This window comes from Salvelinus namaycush, chromosome 7, assembly GCF_016432855.1.
Source record: "Salvelinus namaycush isolate Seneca chromosome 7, SaNama_1.0, whole genome shotgun sequence".
In the NCBI taxonomy this organism is placed as follows: Eukaryota; Metazoa; Chordata; class Actinopteri; order Salmoniformes; family Salmonidae; genus Salvelinus; species Salvelinus namaycush.
In genome coordinates this window covers 29,990,016-30,015,767 of record NC_052313.1, presented here as the reverse complement: position 1 = coordinate 30,015,767, position 25,752 = coordinate 29,990,016, and the positions used below count along the sequence as shown (strand labels likewise).

General features: G+C 41.5%; 1 pseudogene; it reads right to left on the bottom strand.

Annotated features, from left to right (window-relative positions):
- Positions 1 to 4,935: 4,935 nt before the first annotated feature.
- LOC120050696 lies at positions 4,936 to 15,515 on the bottom strand (annotated as a pseudogene).
- Positions 15,516 to 25,752: the final 10,237 nt, after the last annotated feature.

Genomic DNA, 25,752 nt, shown 5'->3' with positions numbered 1-25,752 from the left:
CCCCAATCCCCTCATGCAAAATGTCTGCTGCATGGGCTCATTCTTTGAAGTCATTCAAATTCCCATTTGACTTCTTGCCCACCACCACTGAGCAAGCAGTCTTGCAAGGATCCGAGACTCCAATCAAACAGGCCCAAGTAATCAGTCTTCATTTTTTTTGGTAGGATAATACACAACCACGCTCATCACCAAGCTAATGATCAGTTCTTCCCTGCTTCCTCTGTGAAATGCCATCATGCCAATCAATCTCCACCTATTCTGAGAGCTCAGCCCCCATGGTGAGTCAGAACCTCTTGAATGGGTGAGATGTCAGCTTCCCCCAGGTGGAAGAGAAAAGAGAACATCACGTTCCACGACTCCAGGTTATAGTTTCCATGGGTTTTGTACCGGAGCTATGAGCCCAATTACAGAGTCACTTTGACAATGAAATGTGTCATTTCATTCAGATTTATCTGGAAAGTTATGTAAGTCTCCCATGCGCGTCACCTTTCTGCTTCTCTAATATCTTCCGTCTTCCGCCTCAACCACCTTTGCTAATGACCCTCAAAGAAAGCGTTAGGAGTAAATGTCAACCATTTACTATCAATGAAAAGCATAGACTAGTCAAATCCATAATGGCGCTTATAATGATGATGCATGCTTTTATAAAGTTCAGGTTGTAGAAACCTGCTGTTGTGTTTATTCACACATGAATAAATGAGCATCTGGCCTTTTGTTAGTCACGTCATAATTAGATGGAGTCATTGTGAACTCTTTTAACTCCAAAAGAACACTGTTGAGATGTCAAAGACTGGAATATTCCTAGAACTACGGACACATATGACACAGGTTGTTCTTTGCCCAAGGTATTTATAGAATCAATTGAATATGACAATGAATGTCAATGACGTAGCTGTTTGGTGGCGGTGATCCGTTGTTTGACACGAGAAGCCCAGGGTCCTAACTATCCTCTGGGATGATGTGTTCTTTTACTTTCACCCAATTTATTGAGTGCAGAACAAATTAATGATGGTAAGGGTAAAGGCTTTTAGCAGCTCTATTATATCCAGGTGATGATGCAGGCTCGCGCAGATGTTTTGTAAAATTCCATAGTGTACTGTTTGTAAATATGTAACTCGTTTCTGGAAACTGTCGTTGGTCACTATTTCACAGGAGAGCCATTTGAACGTAACATTTTTTGGGCAGAAATGCTTTCTGGAACATGTGAACTTTCATGTTCCTTGGGGTCCGAGTGGTGCAGCGGTCTAAGATACTGCATCTCAGTGTCACTACAGACACCCTGGTTCGATTCCAGGCTGTATCACAACCAGCCGTGATTGGGAGTCCCATAGGGCTGCGCACAATTGTCCCAGGGTCGCCTGGGTTTGGCCGCTGTAGGCTGTCATTGTAAATAAGATTTTTTTCTTAACTGACTTGCCTAGTTAAATAAAGGTTAAATAAAAATGTATAACAAACGTGTATGCCATCTTTAAATACTAATAAAATGGTTCAATTACGAGCCTAGTTGGTTTAGCCACAGAAAAAGCCAGCAACCTTCCCGCTAGCCATGATTGGCTGAGATAATGAGTGGGCTGGACATCCCGAGGGATGAGTTCGGATTGGTCTGCCATATAGCACGCTTCTGCTACTTGAGCTGGTCAGGATGTGTAGGTAATCCTGTCTAACGCTGCTTTTTTTTATATATATATCGCGCAGTAGAACTACATAAGTGTTGCTCTCCACTTTCTGGATGACAGAGTTTTGAAACCAGTGGAATTAGACTATGATAGCAAAGGAGATGGAGAAAACACCTTTCTCCGGATTACATCTTTAAACTAAGGGCAACCATAGCGTCCATCCATGATGTATACAGGTAAAATAGTCTAGCTAGCTACATTTTCAGATATTATACACTCCTAATTTTGACAGAAAGGCATAAAAAGTGTATTGTTAGTTAGCTAGCTAACGTTAACTGGCTGGCTCACTAGCTAACGTTACGTGTATGATCTTATTATTTGTATCTCAGAGCCATTTGCTTTGCTAGTTCTAAAATAATGTTAGCTAGCTAACATTGACCCTGGTTGGTTAGCTACCTGCAGATTCATGCAGGGTAGTAAGGCCACGAGTTGGGAGTATGGTTCATTGTTTACCTTAGCTAGCTAACTACATGTCTTAACAAAAAAATGTCACTGCGACAACTGTTATAGACATAGCTGGTAAATTAGCTCTGACTATCTACTCCGTTTTCAGAGCACACTCGTCTGAGTGTGCCAGAGCGCAGAATATCTGTCAAATTTACGAACACTCAACACCCATTGAATATGGCCTGTGTCAGTAAACGTTGGCAAAAAATTATAAATTGTTGCCAGCATCACAGTTGCGGTCACCAACGCTCTGGATAACACAATAGCCTAACCAGCTCTGCTCAGGCGAGTAAAATGGTCAGTGAGCTGTTCTCTCATTTGTGCCTGGTAGTAGCTAGCAAGCTAGCCAACGTTAGCCAGTTAGCTTGGGTGCTTGACTGTTGTTGTTAGGACAGAACGCTCAGATCAACCCTGAAAGAGATGGGTGGGGTTAAAGGTTAAGAGGGTGTGAACAATGCTGAATGGGTGTAGACAAAGAAGAGCTCTCCAGTAGGTACCAAAACAATCAAATGCTATTTTCTCAAAAGTGAGGTTACAAGTTTATCAACTTTCAAAGCAGAATTACTGTCCCATTGTTCCTCAACTGCAGTGTATGCTATAGATTTGTGTCTGTACTTTTTTCCAATGTAAAAAACACAATTTCAAATGTTTTCACTATTAAATGGGCACTCCTCAAAAACAATGTTTCTTGCTTTATATTCAAGGACTTTCTTTAACAGTGCATGCTCTTCCAAGTTATATCAAAGACCATGGTCTGAACTCCTTGTTGAAGGGAGAAGTGGTTCTACTTCAGTGTTTTGTTAATGGTCCACTGGAATTTTCATAACACAGCATCATTGACAATTGCAGACCATACCTGGCTCACTATCATAGGTTCTTTGTGTACTCCCATTCATGTACATGTGTGGTAGTTCAAAACTCATTTATAATTGTAATGTGTTTAGACTTAAGCACATCAAAACATATTCTCATTTCCATATAAGGGCTGCCAAATGATGTAATGGACTATTGATAATAATTTGTCTAGAAATGAATATGTCTGTAATTGTGTAATGGAACAATTAAGTCACTTAGAGATACTGTACAATAAAAAATTAAGAAATGATAAACGCTACATGCTATGGATCCAATTGATTTAATTTCCTATCTGCCAAAAGCGCTAAGTTAATTTGTGTTCGTTTCCCCTCTCTAGATACTGTATGGAAAGCGGCAGTCTATTTACGCTACAAAGACTTTAAACTCAACACCTATTCAGAGAGAGACGTGGTTATGCCAACGTCTTTGAACGAGACATTCTTTCTGTTGGACCCGTCTTGTGGTTTTCTCACTGCATAGAGGAATAGTGATGTAGATCTTACACACTGAAGTAATATACTAGCCATATCCCTCTCATGGGAATGAAATCCTCAGCTTTGAAATCATTTTTTATTAAGACCATAATCCTATTTTGACGGCTCTCTCGGACAAAAGCGTAAAATGATAGCGAACCAGGAAATGAAAAAGTCTGCACACAGGTCCTGGTCTCGGGAAGGCGGCTAGAGTTTAGGAATGCGACACCTGTTTTTAATTAAGTAGAGGCAAATGGATACTTGTAAAAAGAAATATTGATTTGCAATGCTCATTTAAAATGTTGCAAACTAATCCATAGCAAAACCGGTAACATGTTATTTTACAGCCCACATTACTTTAAATAAGAAACTGTGGTAACAATAGATACTTTCTGGTACTAACAGCAAATAATTCAACACAATTGATAACTAGCTGGTACAAATTCCACATAGTGACGTTTGTGTTAGAATCTCAAAGAACTCAAAGTGAAAATAGCATGTCAATATTAGTTCATTTTATTTTAACAATTCATTTTAAAGGGTTGAACCAGGTTCATAGAACTGCCAGGGGAAAGAACCCTTTCCAGGAACTCTATTGTTTCCAAAAAATCACCTTGAATAGAGAACATCGGGGTACAAGATCAACACAGTGTACTATGGTGAATTTCATTTAACTCATAAAATGTTGCTCTGCCATGATTATCAGTAAACGGCAAGATAAATGGCAAACACCTGTGTCTTGTGCTGCCAATGTGTGCTCTGGATTGTTTGGGAAAGAATGCATTGGAGCCGTCAAGCTTTCATCACACTGGGAGCGTGTGATTGATGGTCTTTGGCTGGTTCACTGTCGAACCTGACAGAACCACATGAGCGGTTGTGTTAACCTGCAGCAACCTGCCGCTCTCATCCCTCACGCAGCTTCTTATGTCAGCTATCAGTGCAACAATCGCAAGTAGGCAGCACGGCCTACTTGCGAAGTAGGCAGCACGGCCTACTTTGAACATGCAGCGTGCAGCTATGTGTCAGTGTGTTTAACTGTATGTGTGTAGAGAGAGCAGAAGAGAGAAATAGGATGTGTGGGGACTGGGGAGGTTATTATTATATTATTCACTCTCATTTTTATTCAATAAACAAAGAGGTGAGTGTTAGATTTCCAATCTAACACTCACCTCTCCTATATTGTTAAATTTGCAGACCAAACAAAATCTGCCCACATCGACAATTGTGGCGATATGCCGTTCTCAGCCTTGAAACCAAAAGTCCGCTTATGATTATGTTGGATCATGTGTTTGCTGCCTCAAAACCATATTTTTTTCCCCAAGGAACAAAAAGTATAGCTGTCTTGTTTTCTCTCCCACCCCTTAAAATCAACACTTCTAAACGATCCTTGGCAGGAGATTAAGCTCGGGGCAGCCTTGACATAGCACTCTCCTGCCTCGCCATTCCCATGAGACGCTCCGCACAAAGTTCGTGTGGGGCCAGGGTCAGCCACTGACGTTGCCCCATTGTTGAGTCTCTCGGTGCAGGGTGAGGACAGGGCCAATGGCAACTAGAGGAGACCGGGGTTGGTTGTCACACTTTAGTCTTGTGTGTATTTCTCAGCACCAGTATATCTTACGAGACTCTTTTCAATATTAGGAGAAATATCAAGGCGTTTGATTGCTTATAACTCCATGTTGGAGTAAGATATGAGGATAAAAAGGGTCCCCATTTCAACCTAATACACTCTGTCCCCTCTCTAGGGGTTGGATGTCACACAGTATGGGGTTGGTTGTCACAAAGTTTGCTAGTAGCTTATTATACAGAGTCTTAAGAAATAGCCTTTCTTTGATAAAATTATATTCCTATAAAAGAAATTGCACTTTATGCTGTGAGAATAACATATTACATTTTGAGTACATTTGTGTGTGTATGCATGTGTTTGTGACAGAAAAGAGAGCTATTTATAACACAAGCACAGACAAGCTTGGGATCTAATCAGTGTAGTAGTGGTAAAATAATAGGTGTGTAAACTCTGATCGACCGTCACGGTGAAAAAAGTATATATTCCTATACTTTCAAATCAATTTTGGGTGCCAAAAACTGTGTTTACCCTCCAATTACACCACTGGATTTATTATAATGCAGTTGATACGAACAACTTATCCCCCCCCCCCATTTCCAAGTCTTGCCATAGATTTTCAAGCCGATTTAAGTCATCTTGGTAAGCAACTCCAGTGTATATCTTGCATTGTGTTTTAGGTTATTGTTCTGCTTAAAGGTGAATTTGTCTCCCAGTGTCTATTGGAAAGCTGACCAGGTTTTCCTCTATGATTTTACATGTGCTTAGCTCTATTCCTTTCTTTTAAACCTAAAAAACTCCCTGGTCCTTGCAGATGACCCGATAACATGATGAAGCTTGAAAATATGAAGACTGGTACTCAGTGATGTGTTGTGTTGGGTTTGCCCCAAACATAACGTTATTCATTCAGGACATAAAGTTAATTTCTTTACAATTTTTTTTGCAGTTTAACTTTGGTGTTTTGGAATATTTTGGCCACAACAAAAGGTTTGAATATTTATTGTCTCATAATTCCACTTTGACATTATGGGTTATTGTGTGTAGGCCAGTGACACAAAATCTCAATTTAATCCATTTTAAATTCCAGCTGTAACACAACAAAATGTGGAAAAAGTCAAGGGGTATGAATACTTTCTGAAGACGCTGTATATTTGTAGTTCTCGTGGTGTGTGACAGTTGAACTAAGCTCATAAGTTATATTCTTCAAGAATCAATGAGTATGTATTATTAATTTTTAAGTCCAAAAATGAATGTAGCAACTACAGATTGACCCTTTTAAGTATAGAAAAAGTGAGTCTATGTTTTTTTTGTTTTTTTGAATCAGCACGAATGAGCAATAAAAGCCTCACTCGTGGTCTTCTAAAATGAAACTTGTTCTTCACAGTGTAGAGCACAATAGCATGGGTGAGTTTAGGCACTATGGGAGGATCCACACCATGGAGCTGTTGCAAGAAGACATTTTTCACTGCTGTTCACTTGTCTCAATGGCAATGATTAAAATCAAATCAAATGTTATTAGTCACATGCGCTGACTACAACAAGTGTAGACCTTACAGTGAAATGGTTATTTACGAGCCCCTAACCAACAATGTAGTAAAAATAAATAAAACTAACAAGTAATTAAAGAGCAGCAGTAAAGTAACAATAGCGAGATGATATGCAAGGGGGTACCGGTACAGAGTCGATGTGCGGGGGCACCGGTTAGTTGAGGTAATATGTACTGTACATATAGGTAGATTTATTAAAGTGACTATGCATTGAAGATAACAACAGAGAGTAGCAGCGGTGTAAAAGGGGGGGGGGCTACTGTTGCTACTGTTGTATCAACATGTTTGGACCATGACAGTTTATAATCCAGGGTTACTCCAAGCAGTTTAGTCACCTCAACCTGCTCGAATTCCACAATATTTATTACAATGCTTTTATTTGTAGAAATATTTAGGACTAACTTATTCCTTGCCACCCATTCTTAAACTAACTGCAGCTCTTTGTTAAGCGTTGCACTGATTTCACCTGCTGTAGTAGCTGACGTGTATAAATCAAATATTATTTATCACATGTGCCGAATACAACAGGTGTAGTAGACCTTACAGTGAAACGCTTACTTACAAGCCCTTAAACCAACAATGGAGTTTAAATATATATACAGTATTTATTTTTAAATAACAAAAAGAAAAATAACAAAACATATAAAAATAAGAAATAAGAAATAAAAGTAACAAATAATTAAAGAGCAGCAAAAATGAAACCACAGCGAGGCTATATACAGGGGGTACCGGTACAGAGTCGATGTGTGGGGGTACCAGTTAGTCGAGGTAATTGAGGTAATATGTACATGTAGGTACATTTATTAAAGTGAACAGCAGCGTAAAAGAGGGAGGGGGGGCAATGCAAATAGTCTGGGTAGCCATTTGATTAGATGTTCAGGAGTCTTATGGCTTGGGGGTAGAAGCTGTTTTGAAGCCTCTTGGACCTAGGATTGATAGGGAGTTTAAACTTCTTCAATTTAACCATTATTGGGTTAAAATACACATATATATTTGCGAACAGCCATCCACAACAACCACAATCCGTAAGGCGCAAATAGCTAAATGAGCGAACAGAAATGTGATTCACATTTCATATCAATAAGCTATCTAGATATCAATAATAAGTTATATCCGTATCGCCCATAGGCTATACCACGGCTGTCTTCCTTACTTCCAAGCATTTATTCAAGTTGGATAATCTTTGGATGCCAACAGCAGTGGCACTATTGTAAGACAGCTTGGACTGTAGCCTACTCTTTTCCCACAATCCATCAAATACATTTGTTGTCATCATAGTAGTGGTCTGTTACTTGTGGCCAGACTTGTACAGGTGGAACAACCTTAAACGTGTGCCTTTTTCAATGCTGATTTGAATGTCAGAGAAAACCAACTTTAAAAGTAATCCTAAAGTAACAATCTGTTTTTTCAAAAGTATATGTAATCTGATTATAATATTTTTAGAAGATAATGTAATGGATTACAGTTACTGTTTTTTGTCATCCGTTGCATGTATGCATCCATGTGAGGTCTAGGGGTCAGTGAGTCTATATAACACAACACAACATCTAAGGTAAACGGAGATAGTTGTCGTAACTGCAGGCAACAGAGATTATGGAGTGTGTTGCCCTTTTAACTATGGAGCATGTTGCCATCTGTCAGCTGTCAGTGAAACTGAGCAAGAGTGAAACTGAAACTAACATCAATGGTTAAGTTTAGTCATTAATTACAACTGATTTAAGGTTAGGGTTAAAGTTTTGGTCAGGGTTAAAACAGGATTTTTTTAAATTAAAAAACAAGTGCTAAACACTGGGATTGAATTACCTGCGATGTCCGTAGCCCATGGTTTTAGCTCATCCTCACCCCCATCCCCCAAAACCTTTGGGCTTGAAAACCTGTAACAATAAAGAAGTTATATTTTTTACAATCAAATCTTGCAAAAGTCTCAGCAAAATGGAACATAACATTGTAGATCAAGTTCAGAACGACACAATTCCATGTGTACAACATCTAAAGACCTGCATCACTATACTGAGAGCTTTTCAGTTTCTAAAAAATATGTATTTTGGGTGTTTTTGGAGCACGTTTGTTCAGGTTTTTTCAGAACCCCCATAATGCACAACGAGGATGAGGAAATGAGTCGCTGGTTTAGGTAAGTTTTTCAAAAACAAGTGAAATAGGAAAAAAAAGGTGTTCTTCTATAACACAAAAAATGAAAATTCTCCTTTAAAATCTAGATAGGTCTAAGAGTTATAATGCAATAATGAGCTCACAGAAAAACATGGTGGTGTACAGAGTGAGGGAGGCGTCATGTGAAAGTGTACCTGTCCTGTTCGTCATGGAATGCAGCCTGAGTGATAAAGTAAATCTTTGTTGGTTCTTTTGAGTACTGCAACACTGTTTATCACAAATAAGTCAATTTTAAGTCAAAGATTTTCCTGGGTAAGCTCTAGTATTAGATTCCTAACCTTAACCACTCGGTAGCGTGCCTACATTTTACATTTTCCTATTACTGTATGTGCAAGACGCACTTACAGTATATGTGAAATACCCACACATATAATTTGTGCAAAAGTATGCTGCTGATGGAATCACATAACAAATCATGTGAGACAGCGTTGTTTTATAAGAAGTTTACAAGCAGACCTTCAAATAAATCAAGTGTCCCCTAAAAATCTTGGCCCGGGGACGCTCACAAGTAATCAACCAATGTACTGTATACAAATTCCATGTTTCAAAAGGTACAGACACGAACCCCGTCTGCCTGAGACCAGCAAGAAGAGCGTGTGACCAGCGGAGCGCAGCCTGGTGAAGGACATGGCCTGGCGATTAAGTGTTCTAAGAGAACTTTCCTGCGATAAAATACTTTCCTCCGTTGGATAAAGAGAATACATGGATACATCCAAACTCATATTCGAACACGCACCTCAGGGGCTTTCTGCAGCTCGTATCATTCTAGCCAATGAACAGGAAGTGTTCTGTTGTTGAAGGCTAAATGGAGGATATACACTGATAAGATCCATATCGCCCCGAGAGAAGACTGAACACGTTGCAACTTTGTTGATGATGATGACAAACTCTAAATTGGCTCACTTCTCAGTGCTTAGTAATGACCTGAAGTAATATGTTGTAATACTTTATATTCCTCAATTGTATGACCTGATAAGTTATGCAACACAACACAAAGCCAACAGTTTTTATACTCATATAAGTCTATTCTGTTGGAAGAGCTTGAAGTTGCAGTTCCAAAATTCAGGGTTGTCCTTGTGCAAGTATCACTGTGGGTAGTTAATAGAGATGCAACTGTATGTGAGGGTGATTGAGTGACTTGACAAGTCCATGGTTTTGTTTATTCATTTGTGTAGCATGTGCAGCATTCGGAAGGCCTTGTGCTCGGAACTGTTGTTTTACCTAAAACAAAGTGAGTGTTGTCTGTACATTTGATGTCTTATATTCCCTGTTTTATTCTTAGTCATTTGATATGTTGTTTGGACTTTATATTCTTTAGCTTTGTTTAACATGCTAATCGCTGCATAGTTGGGGCGGCTGGTAGCCTAGTGGTTAGAGCGTTGGACTAGTAACCGTAAAGGTTGCAAGATCGAATCACCGAGCTGACAAGGTAAAAATCTGTCGTTGTGCCCCTGAACAAGGCAGTTAACCCACTGTTCCTAGGCCGTCATTGCAAATAAGAATTTGTTCTTAACTGACTTGCCTAGTTAAATAAAGGTAAAAAATGAATAGTGCTAATCAATTGTAGAACCCAGATCAAGAATACTAAACATTAAGAGCAAGTGTGCAAAGCTGTCATCAAGGCAAGGGGTGGCTATGAATAATCTCAAATATATTTAGATTAGTTTAGCACTTTTTTGTTTACTAAATACTTTACTATATGTGTTATTTCATAGTTTTGATGTCTTCACTATTATTCTACAATGTAGAAAATACAAAAAAAATAAAGAAAAACACTGGAATGAGAAGGTGTGTCCAAACTTTTGACTGGTACAGTGGGTAGAATTTGAGTATCACGTAGTAGCCTAAACCTATCGATGATACATTGAGCTGGGTGAAAAAAAAATTGTCCTCCCTAATCTTAAACGGCACAGACAGATTCTATGACTTTGTGGCTGTTCCAACTAGTGAGACACTCTGCAGAGCTGCCTCCAGTACTTAAGTCATCTCAATAAATGCCAACCTGCTCTACATGCACACCAGAGTTTTTTTTCTTTTTTCTTTGGGCCCCATTCTGGCTTGAGATAAATTGACAACATGGACTTAAGTAAAATGTTGACTTAAGTCCATTTTAAGTCTACTTATCCCAAGTCTGAATCGGGCCCTTTGTGCACACAAAGGGCTCGAGAACAATAAGGTGAAAGATAATTTTTGGGGACCCATTTTGGCTCGTGAGTGCTAGCCCCCCCCCCCCAAAAAAACTTCTGTTATATCACTTTAATAGCCCAACCATTTTTTTTTTGCTTCCACCACAGAACTTCCCTGATATCTGTCATTAATAAGTTCTGTCATCGATAACCCAGTTTGATATTTAAAGCACTGATTGCATTTAGAATGCACTGCATGTCCTATTATATGACAAAGAAGGAAAAGTGATAGGTTTTTCTTGCTTGTTACGTGGACAGGCTTGCGTTTTGACATGGCAGGTTTCAATCATTCAGCATGAGATAAATATGCTGTTAGATTCTACCGGAACAGACCGGCAAAATATGTGCATGAATAAAAAATAGTCAACATAGGAAGTTTGATTTTATCTGTTTATTTGTTCAAATGTGAAATGATGCCCGTACAATATAAGAGAATGGAAATGAATCCTTTCGAGTAGCTAATTGGTTGAAACCATATTAATCTGGGACATGCCTCGCATATGAGCAGAGCACTCCCAAAATGTTCTCCCAAAACGTGTCAGAAAATTATCGGGACGCCGTAGAGTACTCAGGAAAGTGCTTACACTTTGCAACAAAAAGTTTCCGGCCTGAGTCTATTCAGATTCCCTGTGATTGGAGAAATGTTCATCGGGACCCCGCAGACAGGGTATAAATAGTATAGTCTGGCCAGTGGCCACCCATTTTTTGGGGGCTTGACGACCGAAGTTATAACTGAAGTCCTTGCTGTTCTGTGCCTGTACATACACACATATATATATATATATATATATAGAAGAGCAAGAATGATACATGTTTGGACGACAACGGGACTCGCTCCTGCTTGCAGCGATGTGGTGACCTGCACACTCAAAACCATTTTTTAAAAGATGGGCAACCACATTATCAATGTCTCACTTGGCATTGTAATCATCATTTAATTGAAATAAAACCAATGTTGTCTTTATTTCTTCCTATGTTGACTATTTTTGCTATAGAGATTCACATGATTGTATGAATCCAGTTGTGACTCAATAGGGCTACAGCACGGAGGAGCTCCCATTGACCCCTCACCCATCTCTGTGGCTGTTGCTAAACTTCTTGGTGGCTGGGAAGGGAAGGGGGAAAGCTGTTCGTAGGATAAATAGAAGCAAAGAGGTGGTGAGTCACAGGATTTCCCTAGCCCCTTCTGCCTTTGCTGGAGAATCATGTTCTTTACGTCCGTGTAGTGTTTTGATACATTTTAAATCTTATCTAATTCTGTAATCCACAAATTGTCATCCAAGCCTTTCTCTGAGACAGGGAGCCCTGCTTGACTGAGTTTTGGTTTGTGTTGACAGTCCGAACATTGGTGAATTTAGCTACTCTTCTAATCTCTATGCAATCCTGAAGGTCGCAATCCTTTGTGATGGGCTTGTTGATCTTAAGGCTGTTCCCCCAGAAGTAGCATGCTCTGTTGGCTCACTTTCACTGCATCCACCACAACTGGGTTACACTCTAAGAAGCGGCAGAAGTCGGCCTTAACATGGTTCTTCATGAACTCCGTGTTCTCAAAGAGCCAGAAGAACAGCCGCAGGTCCTCCTCCTTGGGCTTCATGATGTGCAGGAGCCGGTAGTACAAAACAAACAGCTGTCCCGTCCCCTCAAACAATCCCTTCAACAAAGGATTCACAATGGACAGGTCATTGCTTGGGCTCCCACCACTGAGCAGATCAAATGTACGCCATTTCTGTATGTGTGCTTTGGCGATCAGCCGCATGTCTGCCACATTAATAATTTTACCGTCATGGTTGATCATGGAGACTGCGATGGACTGCTCACAAATCTCCGAGGCCATGTATTTCTCCACCTTGAAACACAGCTAAATAATTAGTATGAATCCATTTTGCTGTCATTATGATGTCTTCAAATGTACTTTAAACAGATGGGAATTTTGCCATTGCAAGCAAAGTTTGTCAAAAATGCCTACCAATGCCAGCTAAAATCTGGTATATATATGCTGATTTCAAAGCTGATTTCCACCTAAACTTTATTCATTCACTTAATCAGTCTCTTTCTCACGTCTCTCCCAAAGATTATCTATTGCCTCAGCAAAATTGACTCTGGGCTGCCTCCCTCTTGCCTCGTGAATGATGTCATTACTGGCTGAAGAGACAGGGCAGACTTTTAAAAACTAAGCTACTTCTAGGCAAATGTTGTTGTTCAGTACAATAAATGTCCCAAATGGAAGGGAAATACATTGTTTGTCATCTGTAGCCCCATGAAATCACCCAAAACAAGCTCAATAACTAAATGAATGCACACACTCCTATTGAATATGCCTTCACCTCTATTTTCAAGCCACTATAATGCACTTTAGATTACATTTTCATCAGCGCCAATTGAGAATATATTGAATGGATCAATCAGGGTACTGAAAGTGCATACAGTGGGCAACATCATCAACATTCCACCCACAAGCCTCTCGAAAACCTTTGATTTGGAAGCAAGAGGCACCTTTTCGTATTGAAGTTGGAAGACATACATTCCTAGCATGTGAGATACACTATTTGCTGGCCTCATAAATGCTAGCCAGCTAACTAATATTTAGAAGAAAATAAATGTGTTATGTTAGAGTTATATGAATGGTTATATTAGCCTGTTTGCATTCCAATAGCTTTGCTAGCTAGCTTGCTGGCTAGGTACAGTAGTTTGCTGGTTAGTTACAGTAGTTTTCTACTGACATAAATGGTATTGTTGTGCCAAACTTTTCCTTACTGGCATTTGAATATACTATAGGAATAGGCAATATGGACACAGTAAGAGTAGTTAAGATGTAGATTTCTTATTACATTTTTATTGTACCCTTATTTTACCAGGTAAGATACACTGATGTGTTCAGAGTTCTATCATCAGATTAAAATAACTGTATTAACTGTCAGTTCACTAGGTGAAGGGGTGGGGTTGTCCGAAGGATGATGAAGAGCGGGTGCTCTTGGTGGAGGGGCGTGATCGTTCGTAAGACTATGTGAAGAGTGGAAGTTCTTGGTAGAAGGGTGTGGTTGTCCGTAGGACAATGAAGAGCAGGCGCTCTTGGTGGAGTGGTGTAGTTTATGAAAAGCGGGTGCTCTTGGTGGAGGACATGGTTGTCAGTAGGACAACAAAGAGTGGGTGCTCTTGGTGGAGGGGTGTGGTTGTCTGAAGTTCTGAAGGAGAGGGCTGCTCTTGATGTTGGAGTGGCACAGTGATTCAGGTCATGGTGGAGTGGTCATAGAGGAGTGACAGGATCAGGTGGGGAATGGACTCTGGGTGTTTGGTAAAGGAGTCCTATTTGAGGCAGCTGTACAGTGCAGACCCCAAAAAGTCAGAACTACCGGATGATAATTCCGGAACAGAGGGTAGTGTGGGCTTGAAGGAGATCTTGTGGGTTTGATCAGATGTAGCTGTGGTAAGCTTGGGGGACCAGCGGCCTGGGAGTATACCTGACTGATCAGGCAGCTATTGGCGGATTTGGTGAGGGTGTGGCGAAGATGAAGATGGAACCATTGGCAGGAGGTTACGTGACCAGTTTCTGTGATGAAGAGGGGCTGCATTCTATGATAGCCGGTGGTTGATGAGGGGGTTAGAGGTTCGTAGAGGCTGATGAAGAATGGGAGGCGATACAGAAAGACCGGGTGGATTTGGCGAGCTGCTCTTTATTCATTTGAAGGTGAAGATAAGGAAGCCTTGAGATTGGATGATGATGTCAAAGATGCCAGGGTGACGGGCAGAATCGAATGAGTTGGAAGCGGTGATAATTCAGTATCAGTTGAAGTTTGGTAGGAAGCGATTCTGTAAAGATAGAGAACCAGCATTAGCAAGGAAACTCCCTGGAAGGAAGAAACTTTTGTAACTAGACTCAACGAGGGTGATGCCAGATAGCGTGCCTTGGCAAGGAAAACTCCCTAGAAGAGAGAAACCTACTATAGAACTAAATGTGACAGGGGACAACGTGGAGTCAATATGACCACGGAAAACTCCCTGGAAGGAAGAAAACTTGTGAGGAACTGTGCTTGAAGGGGGAGATGCCGGATAGCTTGCATGGGCAAGGAAAACTCCCTAGAAGGGAGAAACCTTGTGAGGAACTATATGCGGCGGGGAGAACCTGGAGTCAGTATGACCAAGGAAAACTTGAAGGGGGAAATCTGGAGAGACAGCATGACAAGTAAAAAATCCCTGTAGGGAAGAAACCTTGAGACACACTTCGATTGACCGAGGAACCCATTCTTCTTCAGCTGGTGAGTTTGAACACATCGACCATATAGGCTAGATGGTTCCTTGAAGGTGACTTGAATTGTTGTTGTATTTCGTTGGGTGGCGAAAGGTGGCATGGAGACTTTTGATCAATAACGTGGATGTTCAGTATGTAGAACATTTAGGTTGCTTGTGAACCAGGCCAAGGCGTAAGGTTGCTGGCAGACTGGTACAGTAGACCGGTGCTCATGTGGTGGAGGTAGGTAGGGATCCGGGAGGTATTGTTGCTAAAGATCAAGAATCCGTACCCCAAAAATCTTTACTGTCGGTATGAGGCCGTCTGAAGGCTGAGGGATGGTGGTGGTGGAATGGAGAGACACGTCGTCGCTCATTGGATGTGAACCGGGTCAACAGGCTTCAGTGAATAATGAGGAGGAAGTTGGGAGGTGGACGAGACTGTGTAGAAGGCGGGTCAAAGTCTGATGAGGCCGGGTCGAAGGCTGGAACGAAGACTCATGTGGCCAGGTCGAAGGCTCTTGCGGCTGGGTCCTGGACGATCTGCCGCTGGAGCACAGGGGATCTGGGAGATGGTTGGGCTAGTGATGCTGTTGATGTGTTGGACGGAGGCGGGGGGTAGGGGATGTTGCGCGTTATGCTGGTGATGGTAGTGGGGGATATTGCGGGTTGCACTGGGGGTGAAGAGGGATGGAATTGTGGCCTGCGGGCATGAGGACGATATGGCTGTTACCACCGGGCCAGCAAGGGGGACAGCGGCTGAAGAGGCAGCACGAACGGACCTCGGGGCCAGCAGGGGGAGAAGAGCCAGATGAGGCAGCAGGAAAGGACCTCCGGGCCAGCAGAGGGAGCACCGCCGGAAGACTGTGTCGAATGCCAGGTCGTAATCTTTGTTCGGGTAAGAAAGATAGAGGAGGGAGACAGGGATATGGGAAGAGTACTTGTGTTCAGATAAAAAGAGAGAGCGGGGAGAGGGAGAGAGTGGCCTGCCGGCAGGGGGAAGTAGAGGGCTTAGGAGCAGAAAGCAGCAATCCATAGCTGTGATGAGGCAGGAGATGGAGAGGGGGTAGGCTGCTGTTGTACCCATTATATTAGAAAGAAGATTGGTAGATGGGATAATTGGGGGAGGGACTATTTGTTTGTGGTCGATCTGCAGGCACAGGGATGAGAACATGGACAACAACGAAGACAACATGGAGAGGGAGCAGGGATGGGGAAAACATAGACACAAATGTGTTGTCGGCGAACTCCTGGACAGCAGGGGGAGCAGGAGGTGTCAGGACATGAACCTACATCAATGGGCCAGTAGAGGGAGCTGGGGGAGCAGACGCTCTGCCATCTTGAGACCGGTAGGTAATGTCACAGCGAATGGGATTGTGGGGCGTAACGTCATCGTCGGCAGTCTGGTGTTTGTTGCTGGTGGGTGGTGGACGTGCTAGCGGGGCCCTCTCCGCCAAGGGACCTGGTGTAGAATGAAAAAAGTATGGCTTTGGGATCTCCCCGGTGAAAAGGGATTGCTAATGGCTTGGCATTGTTGTCGCTGTAGGCAGCCGCTTGGGAGTGGCGAGATGGGCTAGCAGAGATAGCTGGTGCCTTTTGGCTGGGGCGACACAAATCAGGCGAGACCACAGATGTGCAGCATTGGCGAGAAGATCTAGTGGAGTAGGCTGGGCATCCAGGAAATAAAATGAACACCCGCCACCCAACAAATGTTGGTCGATGTAGGTATTGGTGGGTAATAACGTCAATTACATTCACATTTGCAAATGTGTCAAAATTCAAGTATGAGCACATGTGCGAGTTGCGATTTAAAGCAGGAAAATTCTGCAGTAGCTGTTTTCAAAGCATTTATGCTGTTTTGTTTCATAGCTGGTAATTGCACAAAGAAACACACATCTTATATCTCACCTCGTGCAGCCTTACTGCTTGGCAAAGTGAAGTGCTGATAGATACAGTTGAAGTCGGAAGTTTACATACACTTAGGTTGGAGTCATTAAAACTCGTTTGTCAACCACTCCACAAATTTCTTGTTAACAAACTATAGTTTTGGCAAGTCGGTTAGGACAATTCTTTGTGCATGACACAAGTAATTTTTCCAACAACTGTTTACAGACAGATTATTTCACTTATAATTCACTGTATCACAATTCCAGTGGGTCAGAAGTTGGAGGTGCCACAACAGCAAAGCACCCCCACAACATGATGCTGCCACCCCCGTGCTTCACAGTTGGGATGGTGTTCTTCGGCTTGCAAGCTTCCCCCTTTTTCCTCCAAACATAACGATTGTCATTATGGCCAAACAGTTCTATTTTTGTTTCAACAGACCAGAGGACATTTCTCCAAAAAGTATGATCTTTGTCCCCATGTGCAGTTGCAATCCATAGTCTGGCTTTTTTATGGCGGTTTTGGAGCAGTGGCTTCTTCCTTGCTGAGCGGCATTTCAGGTTGTCGATACAGGATTCGTTTTACTGTGGATATAGATACTTTTGTACCCGTTTCCTCCAGCATCCTCACAAGGTCATTTGCTGTTGTTCTGAGATTGATTTGCACTTCTCGCACCAAAGTACATTCATCTCTAGGAGACAGAACGTGTCTCCTTCCTGAGCGGTATGACGGCTGCGTGGTCCCATGGTGTTTATACTTGCATACTATTGTTTGTACAGATGAACGTGGCACCTTCAGGTGTTTGGAAATTGCTCCCAAGGATGAACCAGACTTGTGGTGGTCTACAATGTTTTTTCTGAGGTCTTGGCTGATTTCTTTTGATTTTCCCAAGATGTCAAGCAAAGAGGCACTGAGTTTGAAGGTAGGCCTTGAAATACATCCACAGGTACACCTCCAATTGACTCAAATGATGTCAATTTGCCTATCAGAAGCTTCTAAAGCCATGACATAATTTTCTGGAATTTTCTAGGCTGTTTAAAGGCACAGTCAACTTAGTGTATGTAAACGTCTGACCCACTGGAATTGTGATACAGTGAATAATAAGTGAAATAATCTGTCTGTAAATAATTGTTGGAAAAATGACTTGTGTCATGCACAAAGTAGATGTCCTAAACGACTTGCCAAAATTATAGTTTGTTAACAAGAAATTTGTGGAGTGGTTGAAAAATGTTAATGACCCCAACCTAAGTGTATGTAAACTTCTGACCCACTGGGAATGTGATGAAAGATATAAAATAAATCATTTTCATAATTACTATTACTATTATAATTACTATTATTCTGACATTTCACATTCTTAAAATAAAGTGGTGATCCTAACTGACCTAAGACAGGGAATTTTTACTTTTAAAATTTTTACTGTGAAAAACTGAGTTTAAATGTATTTGGCTAAAGTGTATGTAAACTTACGACTTCAACTATATATGACTCTTAAAGAGACAAGACAAAACAATGTAGCACAGTACGACAAGACAGGGGATCAGTCAATATAATGTAGCACCATACACTTCCAGATCCAGTACCTATGATAGGATAGTATAACTTACCTGCACATATTCATATCGCAGTTGTTTTACACAGTCTGAGTTTCTTTCAAAAGGGACTCTGTATAGCTGCTTCATCCTAATTTTATTGCGTTTCAGCAGACAAGACAGTGCAGAGAGACTCATCCTGTTGACATTTTGGAATATGGTGTTATCTGCCATTATGTGGTCCTGCAGTTCTCTGAGTCTGATGCAGTTATTTGCAATCACCATATTTACAATGTGGGTCTCCTGCTCTGGGGTGAACAGTCAACCTCTTCCACCAGATACTGGTTTTCTTGCAGTTCTGTTAAAACATTTGAATGGTTTTAGTGATAGATCCTTCTCATTATGAAAGTACAGTACTTAATACTGCACCAGTAAGACTACAGCACTTACAGTTAGTTACTTAATGGTTCTCATTTCGAAATATCCGGATGATACCTGCAACAGTAAAGCGGCTCAGATTTGGTTGAACCCGTTGCCCAGCCTCTCTCATGCTCATCCCATGGTTGACAACATAGTCAACCACAGTCACTCTGATTTCATCAGTTATTGCGTCCGACTCCCCTTCCTCTTCCTCGTCCTCTCCTTCTCCCCTGTCCTACTTCACCTCTTTCTTCTCCTTCTCCTCTTACTTCTTCACCTCCTCGTCCTCCTTCTCGTCCTCCTCTAGTTCTCACCCCTCTTACTCTGTCCAATATTGGCCTCCATTGTTGTCCAAACCAAATGTTTCCCTGTGGCCTATTTATAGTGTTCAAGCTCTGATTTGTAAGTGAACTCATTATCTAAAAGTGTTTTCACATGTGTCAATGTGGAAAGGCAATTGGCGAAATAGTGTAGCAATGTAGAGACCAAATTGCAAACTGAGTGTAAAGCAGTGAGTTGTGTTTACAGTTTTACAAAGAGCATTTTTTTTTAAATTACAAACTGAGTGTAAAGCAGAGAACGTGCATTCAGTTTGGCACACTTAGTGTTTAAGCATTCAGAAAAAAAACTGTAATAATATGCATGTACATCTCTCATGGCTCAAATTGGAAGAGAGCTTGACTTCATCACTACTTGTTTTTGTAGGAAGTGTTGAATGCTGAATGCACCGAGGGGTCTGTTTAAACTACACACATCTCGGACACCCATGCATACCCCACAAGACATGCCACCAAAGGTCTCTTCACAATCCCGAAGTCAAGAACAGACTATTGGAGACGGGCGGTACTACATAGAGCCATGGCTACATCGAACTCTATTCCACATCAGGTAACTGATGCAAGCAGTAGAATCAGATTTTTTTTAAACAGCAGGGACTGTGAAGAGACACACACATGCACAGACACAGACACATTATAAGACACGCACTCTACGCACACGTACACATGGATGTTGTATTGTGAATATGTGCTAGTGGAGTAGTGGCAGCAGCTAATGGGGATCCTTAATAAATACAAAATTATGTGATCACAGGCAAGATTCAGGAGATTCAAGTGGCCTGCAATATTCAAAACAAAAGTTACTGTCACGGATAACGGCAGCAACTTTGTCAAAATCCTTCTCTTGCTTTTCACGAGAGTAGAGTATGGTGCGCGTAGCTTGTTGTTGTTGTTGGCCAATAATAAGGCATCAACGGAGAAATTGGCTACAGTCATAGCGCCTCTGTGTGTGGCAAAAGTTAGGAGATATCTAGCCAATGGAGGATGAAATTAAAATGACGGAATTAACCCTTTGTTACCCTTGTCCTCTGACACTTTGTGTGGGTTGGGTGCAGGAACGTAACGAACAGGTCAATTGTAGCGGTAGTCATTTCGATGACAACGTACTTTACAGTTATTTCGACCGCGGGGGTTATTGGATTTGTGGTTTTGTGGTAGAAACCGTTGTTGTACGTCATCTCTCAACGCTCCAATACCTGATAATGCACCCTGGTCAATAGTGCTCCTGGTCAAACTTCAAAACTGAGTGGTCAGGGCTCTTAGCTTTGCGAGCTTTTGATGCCTCAGAAGCTGTGCTTGCAAGCTCTCTGAGTTGTAAGATAGGCAAGCCAACGTAGGCTGTAGGGCCCAAGTAGGTAGTGAAGGTGGGATACATGTGCGACAGAAACATTTGTTTGAATGGTAACAGCTCTTCCATTCCTGTTTCTGTGAGTAGGCCAAAGTAAGCTGAACGACGCCTATGATCGTAAGCTTGTGGGTGTTCATTCCGAGCTTATTTGACAGTGTTAGCCAGTGAGCTATCGTGTTTGAGAGTCGCAGAACCACTGAATTCTAATTTCAAAGCTGTGGCAAGTTTAGCGTAGTCGTTAAGCACGTGTTGCTGTTGTGAACGAATGAACCTCGTCACATGTCTATTTGATGTCCGTAAACCCTGTCAGAACCCGTAGCGTTCGGGTAGCCACCCAATGCATCCTCTATGTCAGCTAGGAACGTCACAGTATCGTTTGGCTGACCTGGAACGGGGTCCAAGGTAGGGAAATTCTTGACAAGTTTTTCAAGGTGTTCCGCGCCAAGCGGGCGGAGAGGGTTGGCTTCGTCCTGTGGGGAAATTGGGGCCGAATGGCCAAGAGAAGAAGCCAAGCTTTGGCTTTGTTGGGCGAAGAGGCGGCATATTACTCAGTGCCAAATGGCCAAGAGGAGAAGACTGAGGGACACAGGAGGGAGGCAAACTCTGAAACCTTCTATCGTCTTCACTCCTTTGAGTACTGGGCTCCGGTTGCTTGGTTGGGTAGTCACACTGTAGCACGTGACCGTTCTGGAATTCCACCAGATTGTATCTAAGGGTGGTATTCTGCTGTATTGCAGAATCCACTTGAGTGCTTAGAGTACTGATTTTGGACATGTGAGTGTCGCACTTGCTCCTTTTGGTCTCAAACTTATCTGTCATGGTTTGCAGCTAGAGGTCTTGAGTACGGAGCAAGAAATTCAGTGATGAGATTTCCTCCACTTGCTTAGAAATCACTATTTCCATCTTCATCACCTGAGGTCTCATTATTCATTTGGTCAGCGACCTCAATGAGTTCTGCTGATTTGTCATCCAACTTAGTCTTTGTGTTCATTATCTGAAAGTCTTTAGTCTGCAGCATTTGGAGTAGAACCTTGTTACTTTGAGTAACGTTCAACAAAACTGCATGCATGTTATCAAGTTGAGCGCTCCTGTTTGTAGATAACTCGTCAGATCTATCTAGTTTGGCGTGGACATTGTCATATTTAGTTTTGTCTAAGATGATTTTGTTCCTGTAGAAGACGATTTTTTCCTGTAGAAGACTATTTGTTGAGTTTGTGCTCGTTCGTCGTCAAACGTTTTTGCAATTACATTTAATTGTTCAGTTTTTAAATGCAGTTCCATACCTATCAGAATGTTCTCCTTTTGCCATTAATTTCCCGGTTCTCTCCACCTGTCCCTTTATGTCTACTGTTTCCTGCTCGTGCTTCAGCTGTGCACTGCGGTATTGGACCGATGCCAATCTTCGATGGCAAGACATCAGGGCTAAACTGGAGAGAACCTTTACAAGGCCTGCGCCCGAAGGTTGATTTTGGAGAACGTTTGTCACGATTTCTACTGTTTTTCCGCTAATGGCATAGTTAGGGTTGGTATCGCTGCTGAGGTCAGAGATCAATCCTTTTATGGGTGAGGGTTCACTAATTAGCGGGAGAGTGGGGACCACTCCCTCTGATAGCTTGCACATTATTAGAACACTTGAGAGGAGAACATTTTTTCCCCCTATTTTTCCAAAGTTTGGTTTTGGAATACGTTGGAAGCTGCAAAGGCGATTTTAATCAATTTATGGACGTTAATGAACCATCAGTACTGTATCAGTAATGTGGGAGTTGGACATGAATGAATTTGCAAAAGCAAATTGACTTGATTAATCAATGATAATGGTTAATCAATGATAATGATTAATCATGCCTGTATAGGCAACTGGGAATTAAACTTGAATTAACCTGAAAAGTTGGTTCATCTAGGTTAATATGGGAAAGTTTAACATGTCTCATTTAATTGGAAGAACCTGAAAAGGTATGTTCGACAATTTAACTTATTAATTTCAATGAGACGATGATATCCAATCAATTGAGATTGTCTGGATTATCATAAGTGTAACCAGCAGAGCAAATGTTATGGTATATTCACCACTAGGTTCACTTATCCCTTAGGCCAAAGCCACATGGGATTTCTGCGAAGGTGGGACTTCCTTCAGTACTTGGTAGCACTGAATGAGCTTTGCAAAAGCAAATTTGACTGATTCATCTATTTGGCTATTTGGGAATTAAACTTTAAATAACCTGACAACATTGTTGATCTAGGTTAATGTGGAAAATTTTAAATTGTCTCATTTGTTGAAACAAATCACTTTGGATATTATCTAAAAGATTCACCTGAAGATTTGTTCGGCAATTTTTACTTCTTTGTTAAATTGAATGAGACATCGATATCCAATTAGTTGAGATATCATAAGTAACCACTTGTTAAACGTGATACGTGTGGGTGTCACCAAAATATATGTTTTTTTTTTTAAATGTACTGCAGATTCTTCACCCCCAGGGGTCACTGATTACAGAAAGCTGAAATCAAACGGAAGTACGAAGCGCGGGACTTCTGACGAAGGAATTTCAACGTGACACAGGAAAACAGAATGGCTGCTTTCCCTTTGTTAGCTTAGCATCTCATGCAAGCATTGAGAGAGAGGGGAAGATGGGGGCGCCTATGATACTCCCCCAAGGAGAGTCATGGCACATACACATACACAGTATGTTAGGCCAAAGATCATATTCCTTACATGGTAATATAAGACTGCAGGCTGATTGTGCTGAATGGTCACACATTTTACTCACCCAAAACTCAATCGCACCACAGTCTATGCAATCAAATAAAGATGTGCTTTGATTGATGGGAAATATAACATGAAAACCCCAATCTCCTCTACATGGAACAGCACAGGTTACACATGCCTACCGATTAACACAGTGATCAAATTGTTGACAGCCATTTAACAGCTGCTGTAAAACAATAACAATAACATTTGCAAGTCATATTCTGTAGCTTACCTTGAAAATTTAGCTTCTGAATCGGAGGCCTGCTCTATATATTTTCTTGAGCTTCAGAAGAGCTGAGGTTTACAAAAAGGGCTGTGTCTGTCAATTAGTACCTTTTTGTGCTAACTCCTGTGTCAATTAATACCTTTTTGTGTTTACTCCTGTGTCAATTAGCACCTTTTTGTGTTTACTCCCGTGTCAATTAGCACCTTTTTGTGCTAACTCATGTGTCAATTAATACATTTTTGTGTTTACTCCTGTGCCAATTAGCACCTTTTTGTGTTTAATCCTGTGCCAATTTTCACCTTTTTGTGTTTACTCCTGTGTCAATTAGCACCTTTTTGTGTTTACTCCTGTGCCAATTAGCACCTTTTTGTGTTTACCCCTGTGCCTATTAGCACCTTTTTGTGTTTACTCCTGTATCAATTAGCACCTTTTTGTGTTTACTCCTGTATCAATTAGCACCTTTTTGTGTTTACTCCTGTGTCAATTAGCACCAATTTTGTGTTTACTCCTGTGTCAATTAGCACCAATTTTGTGTTAACTCCTGTGTCAATTAGCACCTTTTTGTGTTTACTCCTGTTTCAATTAGTACATTTTGTGTTTACTCCTGTGCCAATTAGCACCTTTTTGTGTTTACGCCTGTGTCAATTAGCATTATGTTCTTTTGTTTACAGAAGAACACCAGCCTCAACGTCAACAGTGAAGAGGAGACTTCTGGATGCTAGCCTTCTAGGCAGAGTTCATCTGTCCAGTTGCTGTGTTCTTTTGCCCATCTTAATAATACATTTTTATTGGTCAGTCTTAGATATGGCTTTTTCTTTGCAACTCTACCGAGAAGGCCAGCATCCCGGAGTCGCCTCTTCATAGTTGAGAGGCCTAGAAGCTGGATACAGGATAATAAAGAGAATAAAGGCATTCATTTAAGTACATTTATAACATCTGAAGGTGTAACCTTTCAACCCAAAACCAATCAATTGATACCAAGTTTACAGTAACCTAAATACTCCCAGGCCCAATCTCCACAGGGTGTCACAGCATTTAAAAGCTTGTGTGGGGGATGAGACCAATGTAAATAAGACAGGATTCCTGAGAATACCATAAAGCCTTTTTGCAAATAGTAATTCAGAGTTCACCCTGTACAAATACAAGGAACCACAGAGATCATACATACATATAGATAGAATCAGAGTTATCCTCAGTGAACATGTTTCAGATAGATACCAGACATGTATAGTATAGCATTATTCTGTCACTCATTCAATAGTCAGTCCTCTGGATACTGTAACAGAGAGACATTTTGGCCCCTCAGAGGGGGAAAGGCTTACTAGTCCTTTGGCATTGTCCTTTGTTCCTGGACCGTTTGCTATGCAGCTCCAGGTGACAGAGAACACAGAAATTAGGGCCGAGCCTACAATCTGATTGGTCAACAGACCAATTAGTGAAAAAAATATCAGAATTGGGCAGCCACAGTCCTTTATCTGGTTTCAGTACACTGGCAATGGTGTTTGGCATGGTGGGGGCTGTGGAAGCTGAGACTCTTTGTGCTTGTGGCCAATGTTGTTGTCCTGTCTGCGTGTATGGCCAGCTGGATAAGACTCTGCCAGAAGTGGTCTAGGGCTCGTAGACCTTAACCACCAACTGTTTAGACCTCTTGCAGAAGATATGCTGATACTGGGCGTCTCCTAGAAAGACATGGTTGTGGTGGTAGCATTTTACACTTTTTGAAGAAGGGATGTAGGGCAACACACCTTTGTTGGGATTGGGACCTAAGTGTTTAAAGACTAGTGTATTGTTGAGGAACAAATGAGGAGCTGCATTTGAGAGGAAAGATCAGTCAACAAAGTGAATGGGCTGGGTGGGCTGCAGAAGGTCTGAGAAGTCTTTGGAGGGCAGTTTTTTACACAGCATGTATTGTAGCGTATGGGAGATTGAGGAGAAATGGTACCTTTCAATCATTCCAATACAAACACAATACATTTACTGTCTCTAAGCTGCACAACCAAAACCCCGTTCCTCATTTTCTCATTTTGTAGACATGTCTTTGTATTATGTTTTGAGAATCTACAGAGAGAAGAATGAGGTGGTTGTGTCATTACTGTTGTAGTCTTGATTTTATACCT